Genomic DNA, 9,899 nt, shown 5'->3' with positions numbered 1-9,899 from the left:
AGGGTTTTTGAGTGGGAAAGGGAGGTGTTAAAAAAAAACTTTCAACACTCTTCTTCTCTTTTACGAGTGGGGGAAAAAGAACAAAGGCCCAAGGGTATTTTGCATAGGGCAAGGAACGGCCTAAGGGGTTGAACCACAGGGGGGAATGGGGAGTAATCCCTAAGTCCAAGGGAAAGGCCTTAAGGAAATTTATAAAGCACGGGGTTTTCAAAACCCACGGGAAGCATGGGAAGGATAAGGGGAAAAAGGGCTTATGAGCTTTAAACATGGGAGGGGGGGGGGGGGGGGGGGGGTTTCAATATGTCAGAAGGGAAGGGAGATAAGGGATTTTACACACGAGGGGGGGGGGGGGGGGGGGTTCAATATCCACAGGAAAGGGGGCTTAAGGGTTTATAAAACACGGAAAGGGGGCTAAGTGAACTTTAAAAGCACGGGGGAAAAGGGTGGTTTTCCAACATTCATGGGAAAGGGCCTAAGGGCTTGTGAGGGTTTTAAACACGGGGGGGGGGGGGGGGGGGGAGGGTGATAAGCCCAAAAGAAAGGGAGCTTAAAAGGATTTTTAAAACACGGGGGAGGGGATTTGATGAGGCACAGGAAGGGGGCTTAAGAAAGCCCCCTCTTGGAATATTCTGAGCTTCCAGAGCTTTCCACGGGGGGGGGGGGGGGGGGGGGGGTGGTAATAGGGCCGTCTGTCGACGGCGATTGACAGTTGGGGGCGCGGCAATAGGGCCATCTGTCGATGGCGATTGACAGTTGGGGGCGCAGCAGCTCCACGTCGGTGACAGGGCAGCAGCCTCCCTTCATCCTCGTTCAGGCGGCAGTAGGGAAAACTTCTCTCTCACATGGTGGTGGCACTGCACGGCGTTGTGGCGGCAGTGTCGTCCTCTCCATCTCTGGCCTCCCGTCCTCCTTCAGCCGTGTGGCCCCCCCTCCCCCTCAGTTATATAGGGGAGGGGATAAGATCCTCCCCCCTCTTACGTGTCGACGGGCATGCATCCCCCTTGCTCCAAGCTCCAGCAAGGAGCTTAGTGTCCCATGCTTCCCTCCCTCTCCCCCAGCTCGACAATTGGCTGGGGGAAGGAGGAAAAAAATTTGCCTTTATCTAATAAAAATGAATTATCCAAAGCCATATTCACACGTGATAGAATTAGATTGTTACATTCTCTCCCCCTTAAAGAAATCGAGATGTCCTCATCTTGAGATAAACTGGGGATATTGATGGTTGAGAGTGCTTTCATCTATCCAAGTGGCATCCTCCCCGGGATAATCTTTCCACTAGACGAGGCATTCTCTCAGTGTTCTGGATCTTAATTGTCTCTCCCTAACGTCTAAGATCCTGTCAGGCCTTAGTTCAAGGACTCCTTGATTGGGCATTACAACTTGTTGGTCATCGACTACATGGTTAGGATTAGGTACATATTTCTTCAATAGGCTAATATGGAATACATTGTGAACCTTTAGGCTCTCAGGGAGTTGCAATCTGTAAGCATTAGGTCCTAGGCATTTGAGGATCTCTGACCTTGGCTGGGTCCACTGAGATTCCTTCCGCTAATACTATGAATCCCAGGTATTCAATCTGGCGTTTGAAGAATGCACACTTTTTCATCTTAGCATACAGCTTATGTGACCTCATTGTCTCAAGGACAATCCGGAGTTGGGGTTCATGATCTTCTTCATGTTTAGAATAGAATAAAGTGTCGTCAAAGAAGACAAGCACGAAATCATCAAGATATGGCCTAAAGATATCTTGCATTAACCTGTTGAAGGTGGCAGGTGCATTCGTAAGCCCGAATGACATAACTAGGAACTCAAAGTGCCCATATCTTGTATTGAAGGCCGTCTTGGGGATATCTTCTTCCTTGATCCTTATCTGATAATAACCTGACATGAGCTCAATCTTGGAGAAGATCTTTGCACCCTGAAGATGATCAAGAAGCTCATCTATTCTAGAAATAGGGTACTTGTTCTTGACTGTTGATTGATTCAACCCTCGGTAATCAATACATAGTCGAAATGTCCCATCTTTCTTTTTCTGGAATAGTACTGGAGCTCCCCACGGTGAACTGCTAGGCCGGATGTAGCCCTGATCTAGTAGTTGCTTGAGTTGTTCCTTCAGCTCAATTGCTTCTAGTATGGATATTCTATAAGGTCTCTCTGCAATTGGCGCAGCTCATGGTACTAACCTAATCTCATGATCCACTTCTCTTTGAGGCGGGAGTTCTGTTAACTCTTCAGGGAATACGTCCGCATATTCCTTTAGCCAAGAAGGTCCTTCATTAGACTCTTACTTCTGATCTAACTTGTTGAGTTTGATCAAGTAGACAGGTAATCATTTTCTGACTCCTTTTACGATTTGAGATACTTTGGCCAATTGGATTCTTGGCACTCCAGCCTCACCTTGGGTTGTGACTAATTCCCTTTCAGAGTTTTAAAAGGAAACTTGACCCTTTCCACAATGAATGTGGGCGTCATTAGTGTTAAGCCAATCCATTCCGAGTAGACACTCATGGATACCTAAAATCATGACTCTGAATTTAACCAAAGTCTTCTTTCCTCCCAGGAAGAATTCCACCTTAGCAGTTTTCCTGGTACAAGTAACCTCACGACCATTTGCCAATTCCACAAGCAAGGTAGGTGCTTCTACTGTGGCTATTCCTAATCTTTTTGCACAAGCTGGTGAGATAAAGGAATGAGTACTGCCACAATCAATCAAGGTCTTGAAACTTTTACCTTGATAGTCCGACGGTGTCTAAATCACCGAGAACTAGCGATTCGGCCCTTTCTTGTGTAGAGCGGCATGGACTGTCACTCTTTCAAACTCTACTTCCATGGTCGGATCTTATTCTTCTTCTTCTTCTTCTTCTTCTTCTTCTTCTTCTTCGCACATTTGCCTATTGGCAACGCAGGCGGTTTTTCCTCTTTCTCACGTAGCGGCTCCTTGACCACGACCCGTTCCTTGGAAAGGTACTTGGCGGTGTCCCCCACCAAGCTTGGGAGATTGCCTCTTGAAGTGACCGGGTTTGTTGCAGTGGAAACAATGGAGGTTTCGGCCATTGCTTTGAGTAGGAACAAAGTTGTTGATGTTGTTAGTCCTTGCTTTTTTTCTTTGTCGCTGATTATGACCTTGAACTCTCTTCATTTAAGGTCTGAATGCTCCCCTGTTCGGGTCATTATAAGACCAAGTTTTGTTACCCCTTGGTCTAGATTGTACCTCCTGAATTATAGGCGCCACTTGAATGAGTGCATCCTGAAGATCTGATGGACGCATAGATTCGAGATGGGTATTTACTAGTGGATTTAAACCCGCACAAAATTTGGACACCTGCCGTGTCATGTCCATCTGCGGCGCATACTTAAGAAGTGAGACAAATTTGGAATAGTATGCGTCAAGAGTGAGTCCCAACTATTTTAGCTCGTAGAACTCATTCATTTTCTGCGTGCGATATGCAAGTGGTAGGTATCTTCCTTGCACGGCTTTCTTCAGCTTCTCCCAGGTAACGGATCCCTCTACGGTCCCTTGATCCCTACACCATTGCTTCCACCAAAGCCTAGCTTCGCCGGTGAGCTTTAACTTGGCGAGCATAGCCTAATTGGCGGGTGCAATACCGGCTGCTTCGAAGTAATCCTCCATGAATTCAATCCAAATTTTAGCATATCAGCTTGGACGAATCTGCCTCTCCCGTCAAACTCGGGTGGCTTAATATGTTTGAGAAGAAACTTCTTCTCCTGGATTACAGCAGTACTTGATGTAGGAGGCGAACTAGGAAACTGTACCTGGGATTGTGCCTGGATAAAGGTTTCTTAACGTTATTATACGATAATCGTTATTGATTATATTACATCTTCAATTCTGCTATCACGTAAGCAATGTAACTACTTAACTTTTTTATCAATTCTAATGCAGAATTAGACATTGATAGAAAGAAGTCTTATTTGTATTTATATGGGCATAGCCCTTTCGAAATACAACATTTCTTGCGATGATAAGCCAACCGTTACATTTAGTTTGGGGATAACAACGTTGTATTACATTTATCTACAGGAACTGTATAATAGTATGGTTTCGGGTCATGGATCTTCAGGAATCGATAATTCATTGGAAGTTCAGGATATCCTTTCCTTTGGAATCCATTCTTTTCATGGCGCCCTAACACTTTAATCCTGTCGGATGGAGATTACATTAGTTACTTCCTCATATACATATGAGTTCATCTCAACCCTCCGACCTCGAATATGTAAAGTTGAGTTTACGTGAGCTTCCACAAAAATGAACAGCTTCATGACTTTCAGGTCTTCCAACCACTTGATCCTTTTTAGGTTGGTTTGTAGATAAGCAAACCAGTGGGTGGCTATATAGTAGATTCCTGAAGCACCCATCCATCTTCGTTCCATGTACAAAGGTGATGGATTATAGATTTGCTCCAGGATGTTCATCATCCCAACCCTTTGTCGGTAATGCGGAGAATGCATTGCAGTCATAAACATGATTCGAAATACTAAGAACTTGTTCCACACTTCGTAATTCTGCAAGACAGCATTGAAGGTAAGGAAATGTTTGCAACATCAACATTTTCTTTACTTCATCTTATTAAGATTTCAAAAAAAAAATCCGTTGTTGGTTTGCTCTGATACCAACTGTAACGTGTCCACTTGTATCTTCAGGACACGTCTTAGTAGCCCATTGGAAAGGGTGTCTAGAAAGCTCTGCTCGGCACTCCCATGGAATGTTAAGGGGTTTGCAATCAAGGGCTTTCTGCGTTTGCCACGTAGCGGAAGTATTCCGGCCGTTCCCACTTAGGATCGACCTGAATTGGGGTTTTCCTTATTGGTCATTTCCTAACGGCAACTAGCGTCGTACCCAAGCAAATTACTTTATGCAGAAATGTCAGGTCCGAAGCGGATTCACGATGCACTTAGTTCAAGGAGAATGGGAAACGAAAGGGAGGCAAAGCTCAACCTCTCTGCCATAAGGCATAGTCCCATTCCGTTACCCTAAAACAGCGTAAATCGGGTTTAATCATAGCTCTAGGTCAACGCTTTAGTTGTTTGTGTTTTTTGACGATCTTCCTGCTGTCCATCGTGAATTTGAGAAAAGTTCCCGGCCAACCGGGACCACCCATCCGTAGGATGGACCTATGGCCCATCCTCCGCACTTTCCTCGGGTTGTTTTAGTTATTTAATTACCTAACACATTAGTTGGACATGTAACAACCAACTTCTTTAATTAACCCATTAGGCACCGGTTCCCTCACGTAATCATATCACTTGACATAGAAAAACAATATCAAACAAGTTCCTTATTAACAGGTTATCATATTTATCTTTGAAATACAAAGAGTCCAGCCCATAGGCTTATCCACAATCCGCCCGAAGGCTATCCAGCAATCCATAGGGATTACCAATCCAAGTTTTCACTCGTAGACTAGTATGCGGGCCTCGAGATCCAATCCCGAGTCACGTTAGCCTCTTGTGTAGGGCTCGGAAGGTGAGGGATTTACGGCCAAAGCCCCCCTAGCACCCAAGCATCCTCCTGCTCCAAGTAGCGCTCAATGAAGAGACTTCTCACGATGGGTTCGGTCCACTTTCCCGGCACGGTCAACAACCCCCTTGGTTAGGGTTAGGCAGGCAGTCGGGGGTAACTGAAGCTGCCACTCCCTTCAGGCCTTCAACCTGAAGTATAGATATTCATTTATCTTTTAATTCATTGATCAAACAAAGCCAAACAGTGCTCTAAAATCTGTAGCAAGCACAAACATTTCCGTTAATCGTTTTTGTTGGCAAACTGCTAAGGAATGAATCCTTCCTTATGAATGCACCCAGCACTCGATCCGGGATGACTTGCAACTTGGCAAGATCCCCTATATCCTGGGTCAGGGCGTACCCTATTAACCCAACTTGATCAAACCTTAAGTTCATTGGGTACTTCAGTTTATCGAATGGTCTTTAGTTTCCAATCAATCTTCTTTACTCAAGAAAGACCACTAAATTAGAATGATTATTCATCCTCTTGCAAGATAACTTGTGTAAGGACATGCCAACTTCATTGCAAGAACTTGGCCATCCCCTTGTGATCCAATCACAAGATCATATGACTCCGCACTTGTTGCGCAAGTGCTGCATCAAACTATGAGTCTATGAAGTCACGAACAATCTGTTTCAGGTTACTAGGTTGACATCGTTAGACCTAGGGTTTCCAAGTTTCATCTTGTAAGATTCCTAGGGACAAACCCTAGCTCACTTTACGATTTCATTTCACTGTCCCTACATTCAGTGAATGTGGGCAAGTATTTAAGATATAGGCGTTTCTTGGAATTTAACTTATTCCGAACGAGTACTCCGCGGCTTAGGTGTTTTAGTTTTATGTCAATTTGGTTAACTCTAGAAGATAATTTCGAGATTAGTTCCACATGATTCGTTCTCTATGCGTAAATTGATTTTTTTAAGCTTAACTTATCGGTTTGGGGTCAGGCATAGGTTAGGCATAGGTTAGGTTAATTTCAACTAATCTTCCCTTTTCTTTGCAAACAAAATTCATGCTAAATAAGCAACCTTTTTCTTGCTAATTTATGCAGTTGACAACGATAATTTCATAGAGTTTATGCATCGTAAGAATCGTTTCATGCTTTGCACTTTCCAAGATGATTCATTGCGATATGGGTTAATAGTGCGAGATGCAGTTTATACTTCTAGGCTTAACCGAAGTATACTATTTTAATGGATAATAATCTAGTCTTATAATTCATTTCAATGCATAAGCTATTTGCTAGAAATGTGTTTATACTTTCTTTATTTTCATGTTTCATTTAAAAGTATTGATGACTAAGTTCCTTTGTCGTGAACAACTAGGACGAAAATATATCCTATTTCTAAAAAATTAACCTTGCATGATTGAATTACAACAATATCAAATACAAATTAGGAAGGAGAAACCTGGGCTTGGGGTGAGATGTCCAGGTGGATGCCCGGAGATGACCCTCCCGCGGCTACACCTTGGACTTTCTTAGGAGGCATCACAATTGTAGTCTTTCGGATGTGGAAGTAGCTTTACAATTCCTCTTTGGAATTCCACCGTCGCTCCCTTGCACGGTCTGTCGAAAGTAGTTTTAGAAGGCTCCTTCCTTAAAGTAGGGATTTCGAATGAAGGGTTGCTTCAAAATCTTTTGCCGATAAGACCCATTAAAGCCATGGGAGGGGCTTAATGGCCTTATAATGGCTCGCACAAACAGGAAATAAATAAAATGTGGAATCCCTTACGAGGGTTTTTGAGTGGGAAAGGGAGGTGTTAAAAAAAAAACCTTCAACACTCTTCTTCTCTTTTACGAGTGGGGAAAAAGAACAAAGGCCCAAGGGTATTTTGCATAGGGCAAGGAACGGCCTAAGGGGTTGAACCACAGGGGGAAATGGGGAGTAATCCCTAAGTCCAAGGGAAAGGCCTTAAGGAAATTTATAAAGCACGGGGTTTTCAAAAACCATGGGAAGCATGGGAAGGCTAAGGGGAAAAAGGGCTTATGAGCTTTAAATACGAGGGGGGGGGGGTTTGAATATCTCGCAAGGGAAGGGAGATAAGGGATTTTATACACCGGGGGGGGGGGGGGGGGGGGGGGGGGTTCAATATCCACGGGAAAGGGGGCTTAAGGGTTTATAAAACATGGAAAAGGGGGCTTAAGGAAAGGGGGCTAAGTGAACTTTAAAAGCACAGGGGGAAAGGGTGGTTTTCCAACATTCAAGGGAAAGGGCCTAAGGGCTTGTGAGGGTTTTATACACCGGGGGGGAAGGGTGATAAACCCAAAATAAAGGGGGCTTAAAAGGATTTTTAGAACCCAAGGGATGGGTTTTGATGAGGCACATGAAGGGGGCTTAAGAAGGCCCCCCGCCTAGAAGCTTCTGAGCTTCCAGAGCTTTCCACGTGGGGGGGTAATAGGGTCATTTGTCGACAGTGATTTACAGTTGGGGGCGCGGCAATAGGGCCATCTGTCAGGCGATTGACAGTTGGGGGCGCGGCAGCTCCACGTTGGTGACAGGGCGGCAGCCTGCCTTCGTCCTCATTCAGGCGGCAGCAGGGAAAACTTCTCTCTCACATGGTGGCGGCACTGCACGGCGTTGTGGCGGCAGCGTCATCCTCTCCATCTCTGGCCTTCGGTCCTCCTTCGACTGTGCGCCCCCCCCCCCCCCCCCCCCCTTAGTTATATAAGGGAGGGGATAAGATCCTCCCCCCCTCTTACGTGTCGACGGGCATGCATCCCCCTTGCTCCAAGCTCCAGCAAGGAGCTTAGTGTCCCATGCTTCCCTCCCTCTCCCCCAACTCGATAGTCGGTTGGGGGAAGGAGGAAAAAAAATCTGCCTTTATCTAATACAAATGAATTATCCCAAAGCCCTATTCACACGTGATAGAATTAGATTGTTACAGAGAGAGAGAGAGAGAGAGAGAGAGAGAGAGAGAGAGAGAGAGAGAGAGAGAGAGAGAGAGAGAGAGAGAGAGAGAGAGAGAGAGAGAGAGAGAGAGAGAGAGGATGTGGGAACTCCAACAGTCACAATGTGTGATCAATCTTCCCTTTATTCAAATGTCATTGAAAGAATAAAGAATAAAGTGACATTGATGGGCACCCGCCACCTATAAGGTACATGTATGCGGGTAGCTAATACACAATATGGGTACTGTTAGTGTAACTAATACATGGGCAGCTATAGACAAAGGCACTTTTACCCCCAACAAGATATGCACATACATTCGAGGAAGAGCTAGATATGCACATTCAATTAGGGAGGAGCTAGATAAGATTTGAGCACACATTCCAAGTAGAGCCATTAACATTGTGGTACTTAAGCAGAATGATAAAAATTGAGTGCATGTGAATTATAAGAACATAAATAGTACTACAATGAGAGACAACTACCCACTCCCATACACATAACGAATGCTTAAGAATACGCCAGGCAAGAAATTTCATAGCTTTCTCACTGGGTTCTCAAGATATAAGGGCATGTTATAGACTCTCTTTGAACCCCCTAAATTGCTAGGTTTGGGTTATGCACGTATATTTTAGGGCATGTTGTATCAAGGAATGAAATAGTGATTAGTTTTTCCAAAGTTAAGAAATTTCTAGGCTTGGCTTAAGAAAAATATTAGGATATGCATCAAGCAATGGAAAAGTGATCAATTTTTCCAAAGTCAAGGAATTACTTGACTTGGGTTAGGCACAAATATATATTAGGACGTGTTTATTGAGGAATGGAATATTGATTGATTTTTCCAAAGTGATTGATCTTCTACCTCCAACAGACTTGAATGGAGTTTGATGCTTTCTTGACCATACCAAATATTGTAGGCATTTTGTTTTAAACCACACAATCATTGCAATACCTTTATATTTAGTTGCTTATGATCTTTGAGTAGACAATTGGGTGTCACCATGCATATGAAACTTTAAAGAGCTCTTATGGTTGCATCTATGTTAGGAGCCCCAAATTGGATGATAACTTTTCATATTTATGCTAGTGCATCAAAGATTACTATAGAAACAATTTTGTGCCAACTTGTGAGCACAATTGTGAGCTTCGCAAGTAAATGACACCTTGAAGCTGAAATGAATTATTCCACGACTGAGAACAAAGGGTCAAGAATGGTGTATACAGTAAAGAAGGTTTGTTATTATTGATTACAACTCCATTGACCTTTTTCATAGACCATTAGGTATTATTTATTAGTGAACTAGCCATGTGTGACAAGACATATTACTCCATGGCTAGCCTTTCTACTCAAGTTTGATTTCTCTTCAGTTGGTATAAACAAAAATAACACTACATGGCCAATGACAAGTCAAGAGTCATAAGTGGAGAACTTGTCGTGGCAAGAACAATGGATGATCTTCTGAATGCCCACTTGCTCTATATCACTCAAG

The sequence above is a fragment of the Lygodium microphyllum genome, chromosome 13 (assembly GCF_053477565.2).
Source record: "Lygodium microphyllum isolate KBCC chromosome 13, Lygodium_microphyllum_v1.1.10, whole genome shotgun sequence".
NCBI lineage: Eukaryota > Viridiplantae > Streptophyta > Polypodiopsida > Schizaeales > Lygodiaceae > Lygodium > Lygodium microphyllum.
This window is presented reverse-complemented; position numbering follows the sequence as displayed.